The following is a 21486-nucleotide window of genomic DNA, read 5'->3' as shown; positions in this document are numbered from 1 at the left end:
GATCTACCATGCCATCCTACAATCTTAATCTGGGTATCTACCTAGAGGATGCAAAGTGTCTAATTGGAAAAGATATATGTGCTCCTGTGCTCATTGCAGCACTATTTAAAATGTTGAGGTTGTGAAAACAACCTCGTGCCCATTGACAGATGAGTGGATTAAGAAGATGTGGTATATACACAATGGGAAACTACTCAGATATTTTAAAAAAATGAAATCTTGCCATTTATGATGACATGGAGGAAACTCAAGGGGTTATGCTAAGTGAAATAGTTAAACGAAGAAAGAAAAATGATGGATGATTACACGCATATGAATAATATAAACAAAACAAAGGAACAGATAAAACCAAACCAAATAAACCCCAGAAGTGTGATTGCAGAATTGAAGCTACCGGAGGGGAGTGGAGTAGTTGGGAACAAGTGAGAAGGGAACCCAGTTTTCTATAGTGCTTTGGTAATAGGTTTAGTGTGGTAACTTACATCGTAAGAGATGTCAACTTATACCCCTAAATCCTATGTGGTGTTTTAACCCAATTTTTACTTAAATAAAATGTAAATAAAAACAGTAAAGGGATTAAAATGTTATATTCACAAATGTCTGTTTAATATTCACTCCAAAAGAAAGCAGTAAAGGAAGACTAGAGGAACAAAAATATATTATACATTTGGAAAGGCAGAAGTAAAATGACAAATGAAAATCTATCTGCATCAATAATACATGATATATAAAATGTGAATGGATTAAACAATCCAGTTAAGAGGCAGATATTGTGAAACTTTTTTTTAAAGATTTATTTATTTATTTATACAAACACTGGGTATAGTCAGAAGTGCGGGAGGGTGAGAGGATTCACCAGAGCCAGAGTGGGGAACAGAACAGGCAGACTGACGAAATACACTGCTGAGGGGAGCAGCAGGCGAGACAGAAGAGGTCTTTCATGCCATGTGGGACAGGGAAAGGCGCTGCAGAGGCTGCGGGCACCTCGCAGCCCAGCGCTCAACCACTGCGCCACAGTGGAGGCCCTGAAACTTTATTAAGAAACAAGATTCAACTATATCTTATCTACAGGTACATTTTGATTCAAAGGTGCCAATACATTAGAAGTATCCTTTTTTCCCCTGTATCATTTAGCAGACATTCCCCTCATTCTTTGCTGTGTTCCAGCTTGGGGTTTCTGAAGGAAGGGCACCTGTGGTCTTCCTGTTGCTACATGATAAATCCCAAACCCCTCTCCTTCTCTTTTTATAGGTTTTGGTGTATTCTGGCCATATAAGTGCAATTTGGGTTCTAGAAAAAAAGTTCTGGCATACCTTAAATTGGTCCCAAAAATCTATGAGCTCACAAATATCTCATCAACAGATGTAGTAGAAATCTGCACACATGATACCTGGTACAAATATCCTTTTCTTTAGGAGTGTAGTGTCTGGAATAAGATAGGAAAAATTTCTATAATTATTTTTGGACTTTGATTGGAATAGAAAATCACAAATCAAGAGGCACACACAAAAATTTGTGTCCATACAAAAGAAGGTCTGGATGATGAAAAATGGGAAATGCCACTTCTATGAAGAAGTATAGAAGGAACTGGGTGTTACTTAACTCACTGATGACTCAGGTACCAAAATAATTACCTTCAAGTATCTGAATGACTGTCCTGGGAATGGAGTAAATTAGCTGCCCCATAAGCCCAGAATGAGGACATATGGGTAGAATATGCTGGGATTTATAGTTGCCTTACTAGTCACAGGTGTCTAATGATAGATTTGGGGTGTCATGTAGACTTTGACAACTGTGTGATCCTGGGATTACTGTTATGAAGAGGAATAATAATTTGCATTATTGTTTATATAGCTCTTTTTTCTTTTTCCTTCTCACTCATGACCTACCTCATGCTCCCACTGCCAGCTAATTACACTGTCAGGGTTTTGCCACTCAAGGCTGAGAGCTTAGTTTGAGAACAAGGGTTTTGAAGACCCAAAATCTGGCTATTAGAATCAAGGGAACGGCATCTGGAGGGAAGTAGAATATAAAGTAGATACTAAAACAGTATATTTGAAAATATAGAGTAGAATTCACACTGTACCACCCCCTAAGACAAAATTAAAATTCCACAGACTGGAGGTTAAGTTGTGGAGGAAGACCATGTTGAGTGAGGAGTTTCGCGTGGAGCACAGTCTCCTTGGAGCTAGACATGCCTGGAGGAACCAAAGGGAAAGAAATGGAAACAGCATTGAGACTCATTAATTACCAATAGGAAAATACTGTCTCTCACAAGTGGGAGGCAAGCAATTTATGCAGATTATGTGGTCACATTAGGCATTTGGACCAGTGCCATAAGTCCTCTGTGCTGCGGAGTTATAGTTACTGTCCTCATTACCACCTGTAATGATCTCTGAACCACCAAAAAGGGGCTTCTTTTGCAGGGACAGCTTTGTGGAACTCAAATTTTTCTCAGTCCTATCTGTCTACTTTGGTCAGAAACAAATTATGGCTGGATTTATCAATATTTTAAGATCTCGCTCAGGAGGAGTAAGAGTGTGGAGAGGAAGTCTCCTGGCCATGCCATGGTGGGAGCATATGGGGACTGGCTTCAGGTCCAGCCTGATCTTCCCTAATCACACTCAAAACAGCAACCCCAGTTACGTGTAATGATTTTACTCTTCCCTCCCAATTACAGTTAACTTTTCTAGGTCTTCTTTTCTGTTGTAGTTTATAACATTAACCATTATTTTATATTGACCTCTTAGATTAAATGAGATAATGCAAGAAAATATTAGTGTATGGATAGTCTTAGGATATCTTCAGGAACTGAAAATTGTTTTTATTCATCAAAAGATGATGAGATCACAATTTGCTTAGGGGTTCTGGTGAAACTGAATGATCACTTGGTGTTTATGTTATTTCTGAATGTGATAGTCGTAAGTGATAAGCCAGTTTAGAGTCAGTAATTTTTAATTTACTATTCATGGACTAGTTTAGGCTGACTATATCAGAATAATATGGGGTAGCTTTAAAAAATTCCTATGTCTGGACCCAACTCCAGATAATCGGATTTAGTGGATCTAGAGAAGGGTTTGAGATTCTGTGACATTAATAAGCTGCTGCTTCTTGGAAACTTGAAGTGAGAATCCATACCCTTGTTTCTTCCAGCTTCTAGAGACTGCCTGGGCTCATTGGTTCATGACCCTGCATCACTTCAACTTCTTGCATTGTCTCAGCGCCCTTTCTTACTCTTTTTGCCTCCCTCTTTTAAGGACTCATCATTACATTGACACTTCAGGATAATTCTGAGTAATCTTCCTGTCTCAAGATTTTTAAATTAATCATCTGCAAAGTCTCTCCTGCCATGTAAAGTGGCAGATTATGGGGATTAGGATCTATACATCTTGAAGAGGGACATGATTTTGTCTATCATGGATTGTAACCTATTGTTTTGGTGGCTGTCAAATCCCAACAGAGAAATCCCTTTCTTACCTAAGTCCACGTGTGAGGGACTCTTTCTTCTACATCCCTACCCCTCTAAGTATCCATTTAAGCAATTTACAAGTATCCCAGCTGACTGATGAAGACTTAACATTTCTAGGATAAGTTGGATGGGAACAGCATGAACTTAAGGGTGAGGATATGAATGACTGTTACTCCTGCTAGATGATCAGTAAACTAGATCCTGACTTCTATCAATAGGAAGGGCCTCAGTGTAGATCCTCAGTGTAGGTAACACGTAAGACTTCACATCTAATGTCGGCGACATTTGTCCCTGGGTGCTGGCTATAGATGATACATGCTTGCTACTCAATCCATGGATGTTGACTCAATACTGTCTTCTGGGCTCCCTCAATACCTATGTCCCCTGAATCTTTTCCAAGATAACCTCTAAGTCTCTCATCTCTTTCTTATCAGCCTTGAGTAGTCATCCTTTGTCTTGAAGGTAGAAAAAACTTCTCTTATTACATAATTCTCTCATCTCATGAGTCTATAGCTGATTCATAAAATTCAAAATGCTAAATTCAAAAGCCAACTGACTGACTCTGCTTTCTCTGCTTTTTGCTGTCAGTTCACCTTTAAGGCAATAATAGAGAATGCTCAGCTAACTAAATTAAAGAAGGAACAAGGATTGAAGCAAATTGAAAAGAACTGAAAGTATATTAACTAATATTTCAGAATAATATTCATCTTTATCACTTTTAAGATTGGTTTTACTGTTGAAATTAAAATACACAATTTCCAAGTCCATGCACGAGTGCTTATTCTACTATAGCACACTCCTTTGTGTGCTGTCTTTATCTTGCTCATTTCAGTAGCTTTTTCAACAACTTCAAGATCTTGCTTTCCAAATTGTCAATGGCATATTACACCTCTACCAGTCAACCTCCCACTCTTACTAAATCTCCACTCTCACTGTTGTGAGAACACCCTGCTCTCCAACTCCTGGGAAACAGTGGATAACAAGAGCTCTGCACCACCTTAGTTATGCTGTTGATCTTCCTGTCCACAGTTTCAGCCAAGTCTCTCTCTGACTCAGCTCCCTATCTGCAAAACCGGCCAATGAGTTGGAGAGAACATCGACTACTTCTCTTCTCCCAGGGAGAATGAGATTATCATATGGTACGCAGAGGACAGGGCAGCTCCTGTCGGTTTGTTTATGTTGTTAAAAGGGGATGGGAACTAGCTTAAGGTTTGAAATAGGTTCCTTCCCACAGATACCTGTCCACCCTCTAATACCCAGTACATGTCAAGAATGTGGACTCTTCTCGGCAGCTCAACTGGTCCAGCTTCCTTAATGCAAGTGACTGCTTGTCAAACTGCCTCACCATTCCAGCTCTACTCTTCCGATTTTAGAATGAAAGAGTCAATACAGGGACGCAGGCTAGATTAGTCTGTAAGTTACTCAGTGTTTTCATCAGAAAAATAATCAGTTCTGCTGTTTATTAATATGTGACATTGGGCGGTTTGTTTCATTTCCCAAAACTTCTATTGGCTCCTCTGTAAAACAAGTCTGAAGACACATATATCTTTGCATTAAGATAAGGATAAAATAAAATGTGTAAAGCAGTTAGTGTCATACCAGGCACATGTGGCCCCGTAAATAATAATCATTGTTATATTCTGTGTCCAGACAAATATGCTGAGTCCTTATTATGCAAAATATTAATCTTGTAATTACAGGAGTAGTAAAGAAGAGGGAGACATGGTCCCTGTTCTCAAAGAATGTTGTGGACTAATGGAAGAGATAGAAAATACCAAACTAAGTAGAGGGAATGGATGAAGGGGGTAAAGGTCTGGGAAGAACTGAGTGGAGATAAAGTTCAAACTATGCAGTCTGGGGGGAGGTCCAGAGGAAACTTTTTGGCAGAGGAGTGGGAGAGTTCACCTCGACACTATGTTCCATTCTGTGGGCAAAAGGTTTCCCCATGTCCCGTTGTGAGAATCTTCAATAGTGCTGCCTCAGGACATGAAAAATGTGTTCTATAGTTTTTTTCAATACCCATGTATTAGAGCTGCAGTCTGGTCAGGGCCTCTAGGAAAATGAACAAAGAAACATAGCTTTCGGCCTAGTCCACCTGTCTTTCCTATACATCACTGTGATCATCTGCTTCCCAATTGAAGCTCAGATTTTTTTTTTTTTTTTTTTTTTGTGAACTGGTCTTGCATCAATAATTTCCTGGCTAAGTTTTAGCCATCTCTAAAATTTGGAATGAAGAGGAACTGAAGTGTATATATGTCGAACTGTGTGCGTGCGTGGCCTCCCTGGCTGCAGATTCTCGGAATGCCTGATCAGACAGTCACGGTGTGTGGGCTGAGGGCCTGGAATAGAACCCGGGGAGCTTGCTGGGTCATGCCTCAGCTGACTAGCACAGAAGTGAGCAGATTCTCCTGACCCCTGAATGTCACACGGAGGAGCTGAAGTAATATAATGAGAATCAAGGCACCTATATTGTAGTGCTTGCCTCATCCTGACAATTGTATGTAAAATCAGTCATATTTTTGTAATTTTTTTTCTTGGTAAGTAAAATTACACAAATGTAATTTTCTGCGAAGGTTAGCTGTTTTTACTTATAAAATGGTAAGAAATGATTACTTCAACCTGGTCCACTTTCTGGGTTTTTTGTGAGGATCAGACAAACATAAAATGTTTGGACAGGGACCACCCTGGTGGCGCAGGCGGTTGAGCGCAGTGCCGTGAAGCTGTCCATGGCCTCTGCAGTGCCGGTTCAATCCCCACCGGCCTCGGAGCAACCTACATGGTGAGCAGACCTCTCCTGTCTCGCCCGCTGCTCCCCTCAGCAGTGTATTTCGTCAGTCTGCCTGTTCTGTTCCCCGCTCTGTCTCTAGTGAATCCTCTCACCCTCCCGTGCATCTGACCTGTACCCTGGCTCTTGTATAAATAAAAATAAATCTTAAAAAAAAAAAGTTTGGGCAACTTTGCGTTTAAAGCTGTTTTGTTGTTGTTGTTGTTGTTTTTAAATGTGTGAGAAGATTGACTACGTTTCTACTAATGTTTCTGTAAGTTGGTCACTTACTGTTTTTCCAACCTCATAGGACATGGAAGGTAGATCTACAGAACATCACTCACCCCAAGGTTCTTTGATGGTAGTAGGGAGACAGCAAGAAAGAGAGTGTTTTTCGGGATTGAGTTTCTCAGATAAATGCATTTTGTAATTATGATCACCACATTTCAATTTACTGGAATCATTCTAATGACTTCTCACAGTTGGAGTAAATCCAGACTTGTTATTAGAAACAACCAGTTGTCACTGGCTTTAGCCCTGACTTACCTTGGGCAATCTGCATTATGATGCAGCCACATGGGCCTTCTTTCTGTTCTTCATCCATGCCAAACCCATTCCTGCCCCAGGGCATTGGCTTCTACTTTCCCCTCTGCCGAAAAATGGTCTTTGCATGGCTGACTCTCATTACCTCATCCTCATTTTTGTCTCAACTCTGATCTCACTTCCTCAAGGAGGCTTTTCTGGTCATGCTGTCTACAGTTCTCCCCTCTGCTACATCACCATCTCGTTCCTTTATATCTCTTGTCACAATCTGAAGTTGAATAAAGCATTGTTTCATTCTCTGCTTACTCCATGTCTTCTCGGCAGAATGGAACCAGTTCTCCTAGGGTGATATTCCAATACGCAACAACCAGTGTCATATCGCACTAATCAGCGGGAATTGACACTGGCCAGAGTCCTGGTATAGGGTCCAGGTGGTGGCTTTTTCATCCTTTGTCCCTCAAGTGACTGGTAGATGAGGGGGTCTCAAAGTTCCAAGGGAGGCTTAGAGCAGATAGGGCAATGCATGCGAGGTAGGAGAGCCAAGGAAGTGACTGTGTATTTATTAGTATGATAATATTTCAGTATCATAGCAATTAGTGTGACCATTAGTTTGGAGAGAGGTTGAGTAGCAACTTTACTTGTCTCCCATATTCAAACCTGTATCCTAGGGCCTACAACAATGACTGGAAATAGAGTCTCTCTCATAGTAAATGATTGCATATCTTCATAGCACTTTCTCCAAGTTGATGTTTTCTGGTAAGAACTGTAAGATGCCCTGGGTTCACAGGTCGCTCACTGGGGTATGTAATGGTATATTTAGGCTGTGAAGTTGCTCTAATGATAACTAATGTCTGCAACTCTGTAGTTTATAAAATCTACATGTTGATAGTCTCATTTTATCTCTGCCACCATCCTGAGAGGCTGGTGGGACGAGAATTATTATATTCAGTTTTCAGTTGAGTAAACTCAAGCTTCTGTAAGCTAAGGATGGGGCAAGTTGGGCAATAGCTCATGTTTTTTGGGCGGGGACTATGTTCTTTCCACTGGGCTATGTATTCTGTGTCCAGTTCTTTGAAGTTATGAAACTGATCACAGAAATAGTTACTGTAAAGACTGGACTCTACAACTAGCATTGTATGTGCCCTTATAGAATAGCTCTGATTTGATTACAAAGTAGGCATTTCAAGCAAGAATGACCAGTCTAAGAGTCGAAAGGAAACTGGAGGCTCCTATCCAACTCTGTCCAAGAAATTGGGAAACAGGAAATTACCGTCCTGAAGAAGTCTTAGTGGAGATACTTCAGACATTTCAAAACCAGTCTTGATGATAAGATTGTCAAGACTTTTTCTTGGCAAGCTGATAAGTTAGTGTTAATACTAGCAGTTAAAAATAACTGCAAAAATCAGGTTTTTGAGTCAAAAAATACACATTTAAACATGAGAAGTATAGATTGCTTAGCAAAATGTTTATCAAAATATGGCACATCCAGCATGAGTCTAGGAAAACTGTTTTTACTTAGAATTTGGTTACATACCTTATACATCACTTATGAATTTATTTGAATATATACTAGGGGAAGTACCTAACTAGTAGCCTGATGCTATGATTTCAGATATATAAGAAATGATTAAAGTAGCTATTTAGAATTTATTTAAAAAATCAAACCAAATGTGTTTTAAGTGCAGAGTAATAAAGATGATTCTCAAGACAAATAAATCAGTGATTGACATTTGCGAAAGCCCCTTCTTTGAAGCTCGCTCTATAACTATGCATGACTTTGAACATACTGCCAACATCATGATACCGAATTTCCTTACCTGTTTAATAAGTTTGTGGCAAGGATTTAATGGTTCAGTGCATGGAAAATATTCAAGAGTTTGGCACTTAGTGAGAACTCAATAAATGTTAGCTATTGTTTTTACTTTTTATTAATAACAATGAGAACTATTGAACCATGAAAGGTACCTTGTGAAGCAAAAAGTTCCTCCTCATTGAAGGTATACAAACAGGACAAGATGAACATTTGTCCAGGAGGCTGAAAGGGATATTCCTGATGGGTGGGAGCTCGGCTAGAGCTTTCAGGTCATTCAGCTGCAGATTTCTCTCATTGGACTTTTTGCTGAATTAGAATGCATGAGAGACGTGGAACTAGAGTGTGCCTCCTACATCTTGGGAGGACACCAGTTACTGTTCATTAGGATTCTAAGAGCCATTTCTCTGGGTACCATTGTTGGCTGTGACACCCAGACTTGGCCATCTCATCACCCACGTCACCGTCAAGGAGAACTGTCTGAGAACCACGCAGCTATTGTCCCATGGTTCTAAGAGCCATTTCTCTGGGTACCATTGTTGGCTGTGACACCCAGACTTGGCCATCTCATCACCCACGTCACCGTCAAGAACTGTCTGAGAACCACGCAGCTATTGTCCCATGGTTCTTGCCCAACCAGGAAAACGCCTGTTCTGTCCTTATATCCTTCCTCACAATCATGGGAAAGGCTATGAGCATTTCTCACGGGTACAGGAAGGATCCATCCTGTCTAACTCTCAACTGGAACCTGGCCTGTTCCCAGTAGTGGCTGCTGACCTTGAGCTATGGCTATGGAAAGTCCTTCTTTGAACAAGCTGAAATATGTTTCTCTGCACATTCACCCACGTGTCCTAATTTTATCTCAAACCACAATGACAAGTCTCCTCACTCCTTCCATGGGAACTCTTCAGAAGGTTGCAGCCTCATGGAGTGTGGTTGTTGATTTCCATGTCCTTCATTTTCCCCACAGATAAGCAGTCCCCTCCCCTTCCTAATCATTGACAACGTGTTCTAACATAGTTCAACCCTGCCCTTGCTGAAGGCCAGAGATTATGGAATCTGGGCTCCTTTTTCTTCATGAAAGTAGCTGTTGTCAGTAACAGTTCAGTGGCACAAGATGTATTTACATGAAACCAGTAGTGATAGATCTAGTATTTGTTGTTCTTTAGAGTTCTACCCCAGGAGTAAACAACTATCCCAGCATCGAACATCAAAGATTCTTTTCTCCTGCTTTTGAACTTTAATTAAGCAGATTTATTTGTGTCACTTTGAGTATGTGTGTGTGTGTGTGTGAGAGAGAGAGACTTCTTTTGTTCTACATTTCCTCCCTATTGTTTAAATATTCATGTATTACTGCATGTGATAGAACTTTGTTCTCATTTCTACATAGTACTTCATTGTGTCTGCATTCTATTTTATGGCTATATAATGTTCCACTGTAAGGGACTATTTTGAATAAAATAGGCCTACTATTTATCTAGTACCTCACTGATTAATATTAGAATGTTTCCAGTCTTTTGACATAAATGCTGCATGAACAACCTTGAACTTATCATTGTGCGCTTATGCAGATAGAACTACAGAATCACTTCCTAGAAGTAGAATTACTAGGTCAACAGGTAAAGGTATTTGTAGCTTTGAAAGATATTGCCAAAGCTCTATATAGAATGTACCCTTTACACTCTTGCCAGCAGAGTCTTTGGGAGCTTATTTTCTTAGAATTTGAAAACTTGGACCTTGGAGAGTTTGAAACTATGTTGTACAGCCCACTCCTTTTACAGGGAGAGAAATGGAGTGCTTGAAGGTGAAAAGCATTCAACCAAGTAGTTATCATTCTCAAATTCTGAAGGAGGCTGGTCTCATATATAGAAAGAGCCAATGAAGCTTCCAGCATCCTGCCCTGCCCACGGCTATTGGCATGTCTCCTCTCTCCCATCTTCTTTGCCAACTATCTTCAAAGACCAGCATAAAAAAAGGTAGCGCCATACACAGCCACAATCTCCAGTTCTGAGCCCTAGTTTACATCCACATACTGAGGATGCTAGCATTGAATTCCGGTGTTTTTTCTCTTCAGCCTCCTGGATATCTGCTCCTGAATATGTTACAGGTGTTTCAGTGTTACCAAGTTCAAAATTAAAATCCTGCGCCTCCCAATTTCCCCATGTCTTCATTGAGGATGGTAATAGTACTTTACAAAAATTGTTCCAAAATTAAGTGAATGAATGTTTAAGAAGCACTTAAGAAAATCACTGATGAATTTATTAATACTAGGTGCATTGCTATTATTGGGAAATAAAATATAATACACTGAATGGTTGGGTAGGAAAAAAATGAAGCAGGAGAGGCTGGTAGTGCTAATAGAGACAGGAGAATATTGGGAAAATGTTTATAATATGTTCCTTATTGTGGAAAACAAATTGCTCTGAAAGTCCTTGCTAAACAAACCATAGAGGATATCTATAAACCATTATGGATGGTTGCTGATACTGTGTCTTTCAAATTGGTGAAAATGCAGGCATGAGAGGCTTTCTGCTCTGTGGCTTAAGTTACAGTTAGGTTCAGCATCATTTCTCTGTACTCAGAGGAATTAATGGAGAGGTTATTCTCCAAGAAACAAGGACTTCATTTGGAAAGCCTGATTGGTAAGGGTTTATGTAAATCAAATGCCAGCTGGCTATAGAGAAAGATCTGGTAACATGGGCAAGTGATTGGTAAGGCATGACATACAGAGCAGAGGTTCTCAAAGTGTGGTCTGCACCTCCGAACTAGTCTGCAGACTGTTACTGGTCTATATGTGATAGATACAAGATCGAGAACAAGCATTTAAATAGTTCTCTATCTGAAAAGTAATTATGTTCCGAGTAATGTTATTAGTCATAGGATTGACTAAGAAACTGGGAAAGGGAAGATGGGAAAGTCCAAATGACCAAGATTCCTGTAAGGAGCAAAAAAAACAAAAGACAGTAGAAGGCAGAGCCTCACAGTATTAGCCACCCCATACGCAAAACTGCAGAGGATGTGTTGGGGAAAACCAAATACTTGAGATTGTTTAAAGAGCAGAAAGCAATCAGGGAAAGCAAAGTACAGACTTTGTCAACATACAGATTTCAGAATTCCCCTTATGAAAATAATATGTAAGGACGTAGATTTCATTCGCTCTTATCAACATCTACACAGATCTTGAAAGATGAAGTGAGGGCTTGCAATGAATTAGTACCAATGCTCGCTCCTGTGTTCTAGATGGTGAGCAGGCAGTGGTCTTGTTCTTTCTAGTCCTGGAAATGTAGTAGGCTTTCAATACTCAAATATTCATAAATAAAGTACTGTATGACCAACATTAAAAAAAATAAACAGATCTCTTTCAATCTTACCACATACTTGTAAGCAATTACTCTGTTAAGTCTAACAGGGAAACGTAGGCTTACATTTGCATATGTATATATGTTTTCATTTAATTTAAACATTGGTTTGTGATCTATAGAAAACAAAGAAGAAAAATTTCAACTTAAAATCTTTTGAGGGTCTCCCTGGTGGCACAAGGGGTTAAGATGCAACCTATGAAGCTGTCCACAGCCTCTGCAGTATGAGTTCGATCCCCGGCCAGGGAGCTACCCACATGGTGCAGCAGACCTCTCCTGCCTCACCCGCTGCTCCCCTCAGCAGTGTATTTCAGTCAGTCTGCCTGTTCTGTTCCCCACTCTGTCTGGTGAATCCTCTCACCTTCTGGACTTCTGGCCTGTAGCCCAGCTCTTGTATACATAAATAAATAAGTCTTAAAAAAAATCTTTTGAAAGACACTGAAGCAGATTTCTTATCCGGGTTCACAGAGGCCCAGCCCTAAGCAACTCATTCCTCTTATGGAATTACTTTTCCCATCAATGGAAGAGAGTCTTGGAATAGCTTCTTTTAATTGCCATTTCAACTTTAAAAATGCTATAATCCCAGGAATCCTAAATACTTTTTTAAAAGATTATTAATTTATTTATTCATACAAGAGCTGGGGTATAGGCCAGAGTGTGGAATGTGAGAGGATTCACCAGAGACAGAGTGGGGAACAGAACAGGCAGATCTACTGAAATATACTGCTGAGGGGAACAGTGCACGAGGCAGGAGAGGTCTGCTGCACCATGTGTATCAGCTCTCTGGTCCTAGATCAAACAGTCTGCAGTGGCTGTAGATGACTTCAAAGTACTGCGAATTGACCCCTTGTGCCACCAGGGAGGCCCCTAAATACTTTTTAAAATAAAGCTTGAGTAAAGCTCTATTTCTTGATTTTAAGTCAAATATTCCCGCTGTCTGGTAAAAATTTAATTACAGCCTAGACTTTGAGAGCTTTTCTCTAGTTCCTCGTGAGAAACATTGCTTCCTTTGGGCGACTATTTCCCAGTCTGTCATCATGTGTATAAAGATCTCTTTTTCTCTCTGTTGTCAGGGTTCCCTTTGAGTCCACATATTTTATAGGGAAAATCTTCCTCTTATGTTAGCTAATCTTGAACTTGCCAAGAGTCCCTCTGAAGATGTTCTCTGAATAAAAACTAGGAAGTCAACATTATGAAGGGTTCAGATTTTATTCTAAGAGTAACGAAAAGTCATTGGATGATGCTAAGAAGGGGAGTGACATGCTTGATTTATGATTCCAGTGATCACATTGGCAGATCTTTGAAGATTAAGTTGTAGGGGAACAAGAATATGTATGCAGAGAATTGTTCAGAGGCTCCTGCAGAGTATAGGCAGGCCAGGTGGCAGCCACCAGCACTTCGTGTCCTTTGGGACAGAGAGAATGGGTCATCTGATCTAGTTTATTCACCAGCCTTGGCAGTGCCATGGTGGATATTGTTTAGTCACCTGAATTGTGGTTTTTCTTAGTTGGATTCAGATCCTAGCTTTGGCTTTTATGGGATTATAGGCAGTAGTTTGTTGGAGTTCACATTAATACACAAGAAGTCCAGGCTTTTCACCCTTCCATCTCTTCCACTTAGAAAATGAAGGTGAAAAGCAAAAGTGGTGCAATGCAGAAGTCAAAACCCATCCCAGACAGTGTTGGCTTGTTGGCTTCTTAGCCCTGGGGCTACCGAGAAGATGAAGAGACTTCTCTTCAAGATGAAGAGAAGATGAAGGGGATCAACCGCCTATAGACCCAGCAATAGCTGACTTAGCATTTGAGGGCTGTGAGCCATTCCATCCATTTTCCTTTGGACTGGATCCAGACAATTCACTGGAAAGTAAAATTTTCCTCCTGGGCCTGGGGAAAAACTTAAAGACTCTACCAATATTCTGTTGAAATACAACTGGTTGGAGATTTCCCTCTGGGGAAATGTTTACCTACTCTGATGATCAGTATCAGCAAGTATACATTGAGGAGAATGGCTTAGGGTGAAGAAAACATCCATGAAACACATGGAGAGGCAGTGGGAAATGATGCGAAGAGTCCAGGCCTTGGAGTTTGAGCAAAACTGAATTCTCCACTCTTTCTCTGCTAGTTTCTGGCTTCAGTTTCTTCTCTGGTTATTAGAGACCAATCCCCCTGCAGAATGGGATCGTGGTGCAGTGCATGGGTGATACGAGCATCAAGTGAAAACTAGGTGAAGTGTTTGTTTGTAGAAGATGATAACCACAGATTGCTTCTTATAATAAAGCTTCCACTGAATAGCATCAGACAGTCAATACAATCTGTGGAATTCATACAGCTTAGTCATAACACTGCTAAGTGAAACTTGAAAGACACTGTGAGAAAATACCTGTAGGTGTGGAATTGCATAATGTAGAAATATGGAAATTTCTGTTTATGTTTGTGGGTATGTGTGTGCACTGTATCGGTGCTGTGTTCATATACAAATATTAAACTTTGATGGGATGAAATCAGATGCAGTATTAACAAAGGCTCAGAGCAAAAACTTTGGAGTCAGAAAGACCAGTGTTCAAACTTTGGAGTCAGAAAGACCAACTTATAGGCTTGGTGACAAGATTATTTATTTTGTGTGAACTTTAGACTCATCATTTGTAAAATGGTATTAGTAATATCTATGTCATATTGTGGATATGAGAATTAAATAGGATAGGAAACATTTAGCAAATACTAAGAAAAACAGGAGACTCCAATAAATCCTAGTTGTCATTGTTATTTGATAATAAAACACACTGCATGCATACATGTGGATGGATGGAGACACCTGCCTGAGTGACAGTCCCCAGAATGGAACAGGGAGCAGAGATGACCACATGTGTGAGGACAGGACATCAGTTCTGGAGCCTGCACCTTCCTGGTTTGTGGAGGAAATCTCCAGGGACAGGATTTGTTCTTTATTTCTTTTCTAACTAGCTTCTAGAAATGGAACACAAGTATGGGGTCTGGGGATTGTGAATGAGGAAAAACAAAGGAATAAAAAGAACTTGTAGAAGCCTCTTCTGAAGTCAGTTAGGGAATTAAGCAAGATGAGTAAGGAGGCCAGCCAGGAAGATGACTATACTGACAGCACTGAAGGAGGGAGAGCAGGAATGACATGTGGGCATGGTTGGGACAGTGGCGGGAGTGTCCTAAGGTTTAGGATACCTAGTGTAACATGGTGGTTAACAGAAGTAATTTCTCTTAACACCAGGCAAAGTGTGTTCAAATTCCAGTTCTATCACTAATCATGTGTCATGGACAAGTTATTTAAACTCTTTATAAACTATAAACTGGAAATGCAAATAATAACCTTTGTTACTGAGATGAGGTAATATATGTAGAGTGTTTGGTAAAGTATTTTTATTTTTACTTCTAATAGCTAAGAACCAGAATTTTCTCTTTTACAAACTTGTTTAATTTTATTCTCTAAAATTATTACCTTTTTTCTATATGTGGCATAGACTGATGTAGATGTTCATTTTGAAAATGTTACTGCATGTTTTTCATGCTAAGATCGTCCAAGAAAAGGTATTGGTTTAAGTGGTGACACAGTTGTATGGGGAATGGATTAAGGTCGGTTTAATACGTGCATAGAAATGGCAGCAGATGTCAGAGAAGAGAGAATTCTGGCCTACCAGTCAAGGCCACTTGAACTGCTGCACTTCTGGTGAGATTGTCCTGGCACACCTTGCTCTTAAAGTCTTGAAAATGTTTATAGTCTGATTCAACCAAATAAATTATTGCCTGATGGATTGCTTCTGTCTTCTGTTCATTTAGATTTATTTGTCCTTACAAAGTTACTGTATGACTGTTGGCTCTTGACATTGGAACACACTAGAATAATGACAGTTCCTGAGATTGGAAGCTGCATAAAGGAGGATAATTTCTGTTCCCCAAAAAACACAAGGACATATCTGATGAGACCTAAGTGGTCTAGAGTTGGGTAAGGGGAAAAGGGGAAAAGAGTTGGATGAGGAAGTGTGGTCTTGATCTAGAGTTTGAAGTATAGGGTTAGTTAATCCCTTATCTAGATATTGACATGTTTTTTTTTTTTTAAGATTTATTTATTTATTTATACAAGCACTGGGTACAGTCAGAAGCACGGGAGGGTGAGAGGATTCACCAGAGCCAGAGCAGGGAGCAGAACAGACAGACTGATGAAATACACTGCTGAGGGGAGCAGTGGGTGCGGCAGGAGAGGTCTGCACGCCATGTGGGACCCTCGTCGGGGGGGGCCAGGAATCAAACTGGCGCTACAGAGGCTGCGGGCAGCTTCGCAGCCCAGCGCTCAACTGCTGCGCCACCAGGGAGGCCCGATATTGACATGTTTGAGAATATTGGCAATGGATTGTTGGCAGTTCAATACCAACTTCATTTCTTAACTAGCTTGTGTGTCCTATGGCAAGTTACATAATGTCTTTGTGCCTCAGTTGTTGCATCTGTAAAATGGAATCATGATGGTATTTAACTCTAAAGGTTACTGGATATATTAAATTAATCAATGTGACATTATAACAGAGCCTGGCACATTATAAGCTCTCAATAAGTATAAGTAGTTATCATTCTAAATTACTTTGAAGGAGATGAAAACAATTTTAAGTTGTGTTAACATTTTCCTTAAGGTACACATCAGTTTCTTGAAACTTGGTCTGTAAGAACTTTGCTCTAAGGGCTCCCCAGTGGCGCAGCAGTTGAGAGCTGGGCAGCGAAGCTGCCCGCAGCCTCTGCAGCGCCAGTTTGATTCCTGGCCCCCCCCCCGGCGAGGGTCCCACATGTCGCGCAGACATCTATTGCTGTTTCGATGCTCCCCTCAGCAGTGTCCTCCGTCTGTCTTTCTGCCTGTTCTGCTCCCCGCTCTGGCTCTGGTGATTTCTCTCACCCTCCCGTGCTTCTGACTGTACCCAGTGCTTGTATAAATAAATAAATAAATAAAATCTTTAAAAAAAAAAAAAAAGAACTTTGCTCTAAGACACAAACTGAAAGGATTTCTTTAGAATCCTCATTCTTTTTTTTGTTGGGCAAAATTAAACTATTTTATATGAACCCAGATATGGTAAATTATCTTATTATGGAGACATATTTTAAGAAATAATGCATATTAAGTTTTAGTAGAATGCCTTGTAAATAGTAATACTGTATAATTACCTGATTGATTTATTTATATTTATTTTTATTTATTTATACAAGCACTGGGTACAGTCAGAAGCACGGGAGGGTGAGAGAATTCACCAGCGCCAGAGCGGGGAGCAGAGCAGGCAGAAGGACCGAAGCACACTGCTGAGGGGAGCAGCGGGCGGCAGGAGAGGTCTGCGCGCCATGTGGGACCCTCCTCTGGTGGCCAGGGAGCAGCCGGGAGTCGAACCGGCGCTGCAGAGGCTGCAGGCAGCTTCGCAACCCAACGCTCAACCACTGCGCCACCGGGAGGCCCTTTAACGAGAATTTATTTTATTTTATTTTTTTTAATTTTATATTTATATTCCCTATACAATTGCAACCCCCTTACTTTGACCCCAACCCCTCTTTCCCCCCCCCCCATAGTGTGTCTCTGGTTCATAGAACACAATTTTGTGACATAATATGAAGTTAACAGGGAAGGCAGTGGTGCCACCATGCTAATTGATAGTTTCAATTTTTTGATCAAAATCAGAATACTCATTCTTATAAAGGTGTAACCAGTAACACTATTTTTCTTTGCATAAAACTAATATAAGTGATTCAATATCTGTTGTACTCTGAACCAACAGAACACAATTTTGTGACATAATATGAAGTTAACAGGGAAGGCAGTGGTGCCACCATGCTAATTGAAACTCAGTTAGTGATCAACTCTCTTCTTCCCTATCTGGGTCAACCTGGTGATTTTCCCATACCTCATTACACACCTGATTAAATTTCTGGTAAATTCACTAACTATTCCTTTCTTTTGAATACATTTAAATATCATACTTTCTCCTAAACAAGACATTCAAAATAAAATTATATTTAATTGCTTATGAAGATATTAGGGGATATTTTTGCATCTTGCTATACTTTATAGCCAACCAGGTGGTGGAGCACTAGGTTTAAGAGCTTGATTTTGATCTTTGTTCTGGCACGCAGGGATTCAGGGTTCAGCATACTCACAGGCCACAACATCATTGGTGCCAACTAGGGTTTTATATATAAAACATGACTCTTCCTGCTGGCAAGGTATTTAATCTCCTGTGCCTTGGTTTCTTAGCTTTACAGAAATCCATCAGTTTTACTGGGTTTTTGCAGACTCATTTATGTTGTGTACCTAAAATATCTAGAACAGTACTTGGTACATTGTAGCCATAAAAGGGAGCTATAATAATGGTGGTCGTGATCACTATTACCTCTTTAAACCTTAAGGCAGTTCTCTGGACTTGATAACAATTTCGACATCCACTTTAAAATGAGGAAACTGTGACACTATAAAACCTGATGTTTTTAAGGTAGAAAAATGTGTATTTTAAGGCTAACATTTTATCATAAATTAAATGGTAAAATATTACTTATAATTATATATTTAATTAAATTATACTTTAACATTGCTAAGATTGTAATTTTTCTTTATTTAATGAAATGGTGTTCTCCACCTTTGTGTGAAGATAGGTGAAAGCTAGGGTTTTAGCCTAAGTATCAAAAGAGCTGAGTGGATGTTTTGCTGCTGTGGACACTGCCATTTCGGTGGAAATGTGCTCTCACCCTCACATTCATGAAGACTGAGAACCCTCAGGCAGGCTGACGCCTGAGACTCGTCACTTTGAATGTGGCTTTATCCTGATGACATGAAATGTAACATAAGCACTGACTCTTGTCATTTCCCCCTTTACATAGTTATGTGAAAGTACGCATGGATAAACTATTTCCTTAGTCATTAGATTTGTTAATGGAAGGCATTTGAGCTTTATGGGTTAAATGGTGCATTTATTGCTGAGTATTGTTCTGAAAGACTCATAATTACAGTGAAAGAATCTGTAATATTCAGTCATGGTGGGAACAGAATGACTCATGCGTGAAAGACATAAGACGTCAAGAAAAAAATTGTTGGGAAGGTCAACTTTCTATGAATGATTTCATAAAATTTCAGTTTTGTGTTTTCTATCAAATAAGGTTACTTCTTAATTGTATATTATTTCATCAATCTGAATACTCTTCTTCATAATTATTTTGTTGGAAAAGATTTATTAGGCACCAACTATGGCACTCATCTAGAAGTTGGGGACACATGAGATGAAACAGACATAATTCCTGCATTTACAACCATTAAGGAAGGCATAATTAAATGAATGATTTTACATAAAGAGTGAAGTGGGATCATATCACAGTAAGAGCTTATTGTATCTAGTGGCTCATGGAGGACCTTGCCTCAGGAAGTCATATTCAAATAGATGCTTGAAAAATAAGCAAAAATTAACTACATGCTAAGACAGGTCTGGTTCTAGAAATTCATCCAGCTGTTCATTCATTTATTCATTCACTCATCCTTTCACATGACAAATGTGTTTTCCTACAATGAGACATACCCCAACTACACTGTAAGGATGTGGGTACGAGCAAGAACTCCCTTTCTAAAATAGAGGGATGAACAAACAAGTAAACAAATATATAAGGTAATTTCAATTTCATCCAATTTCTTAATTGGTTAAGAATGAGAAGGAGGAGGAGAATATTCCAATAGAAGGCTGTGATGGGGGAGATCTGGGACAGTCACTCAGAGGGGATGGTTTTTTCTTTTTTAATATTTTACATCATTCTTCGTATTTTTTTGTTTTTGTTTTTGTTTTTGTTTGTACAATGTATGCTTTCTCCTCTCAGGTGTAGTCCCCGTGAAATTCTCACCACTAATTCCCACCCCTGTTTTGATCCTTCCAGAAGGGATGAATCTTTTATGTCAGTATAACTCCTCCAGTTATGCAAAGATGCTTTTAAAGTAAGTTAATCTCAGCCTTTCACCTTCCTTTCATGATCCACAAAGCTTCAGTTGACTCTAGCCAAAAAGCAGAGCTTGTGTTCAGAGGTTTTAAGTAGCAAAGGCAAAACAACTTGGGGAAACCACCTTCTCTAGCTGACACCAGAAGGAAATAAATGGTGCTCGCCTCTGGGCAACAGCTGTAGCCAATAGTAATTTCCAAGGATCACTGGCAGTAGAGATTTGGAGTAGAATGATAAAGAATTGAGGGCTGAAGAACTAGAAGGCCTTTCTCCTATCTACTTACATAACAGTAAAGGGGAAATATCTCAGGAATAATTGAGGAATCTCTGGAGGCTAGATGATTTTTCACCAGAGGATCATTAATCCCATCACAACTTGGTTAAAAAGACATTGTTGGGGCCTCCCCTGGTGGCACAGCGGTTGCGCGCTGGGCTGCGAGGCTGCCTGGGTCAGCCTCTGCAGGGCCAGTTCGTTCCCCCCACTGCCGGTGAGGGTCCCGCAAAAAAAAAAAAGACATTGTTCTTACTAACCTCACATTGAGAATGGTGTTGGGGTGTCTTATTTATTCCTTTGTAATATACACTTGTATGTTTAATATGTATACTCATATATACATATTGGCACACACAAGCATGAGGGAATAATAAAAATACTTTTGTAGTGCCAAAAAATTGTTTAAATATTAATTTTGAGAGAATCGCAAATCATGTGAGAGGTTTAACACACAAAGGTCCTTTCCATCACTTAGAAAAGTGTCTCAGTGTGACCTACTGCCTCTATCATAAATGTAAAAAATAATCACTTTGATTAAATTTCCTTTATTATTAGTTATGCATTTGTTCTGCTTTCTGTTGCATTGTATTTTTAATATTTTTGATTTTCTGATATAAAGTCATTCATGCTTAATAACACTATTTAATAAATTTATACTTTTTTTAAATGACTATTTTACTAATACATTTTACCTTCAATGTTATCAAGTTTATATTCTTTTTTTTATTATTAGATTCCATTTTGGTCTATATTGCTAGTGATATTTTAAGGAACTTGAATGATTTAAATGTACTTCCAACTTCTAAATTAGACATGCTTTTATATAATTGGTATTCTAATTCTTTTCTTGTGGTATGGTTTTATTTTTTTAATCTGTTATTTTTGACAAGAGTCTATGAATTATAGTATGTAGAATTTAAACATTAATTATGAAATATTTTTCAGTGGTTACAAATGTGTTTCATCTGTAGATTTATTTTGTTGCATAACATAAAACTTTGTTTTAAAGAGAAACCCCACTGACTGAGAGAAAATTTTTGCACACAACACTAATGATAAAGGACTGATCACAAAAATCTACAAAGAGCTGATGAGACTCAACAAAAACAAAGAAAATAATCCAGTCAAAAAATGGGCAGAAGAGCTAAAAAGAAACTTCTCTGAAGAGGAAATGCAAATGGCCAACAGGCATATGAAAAAATGTTCAACATCACTTGTAATCAGGGAAATGCAAATCAAAACTACAATGAGATAACATCTTACACCAGTGAGAATGGCACATATTAAAAAAACTAGCAACAAC

This window comes from Talpa occidentalis, unplaced genomic scaffold (assembly GCF_014898055.3).
Source record: "Talpa occidentalis isolate TD23 unplaced genomic scaffold, MPIMG_talOcc4v2.1 talOcc4.13, whole genome shotgun sequence".
Lineage (NCBI taxonomy): Eukaryota > Metazoa > Chordata > Mammalia > Eulipotyphla > Talpidae > Talpa > Talpa occidentalis.
Note: the sequence above shows the minus strand (reverse complement) of the source record.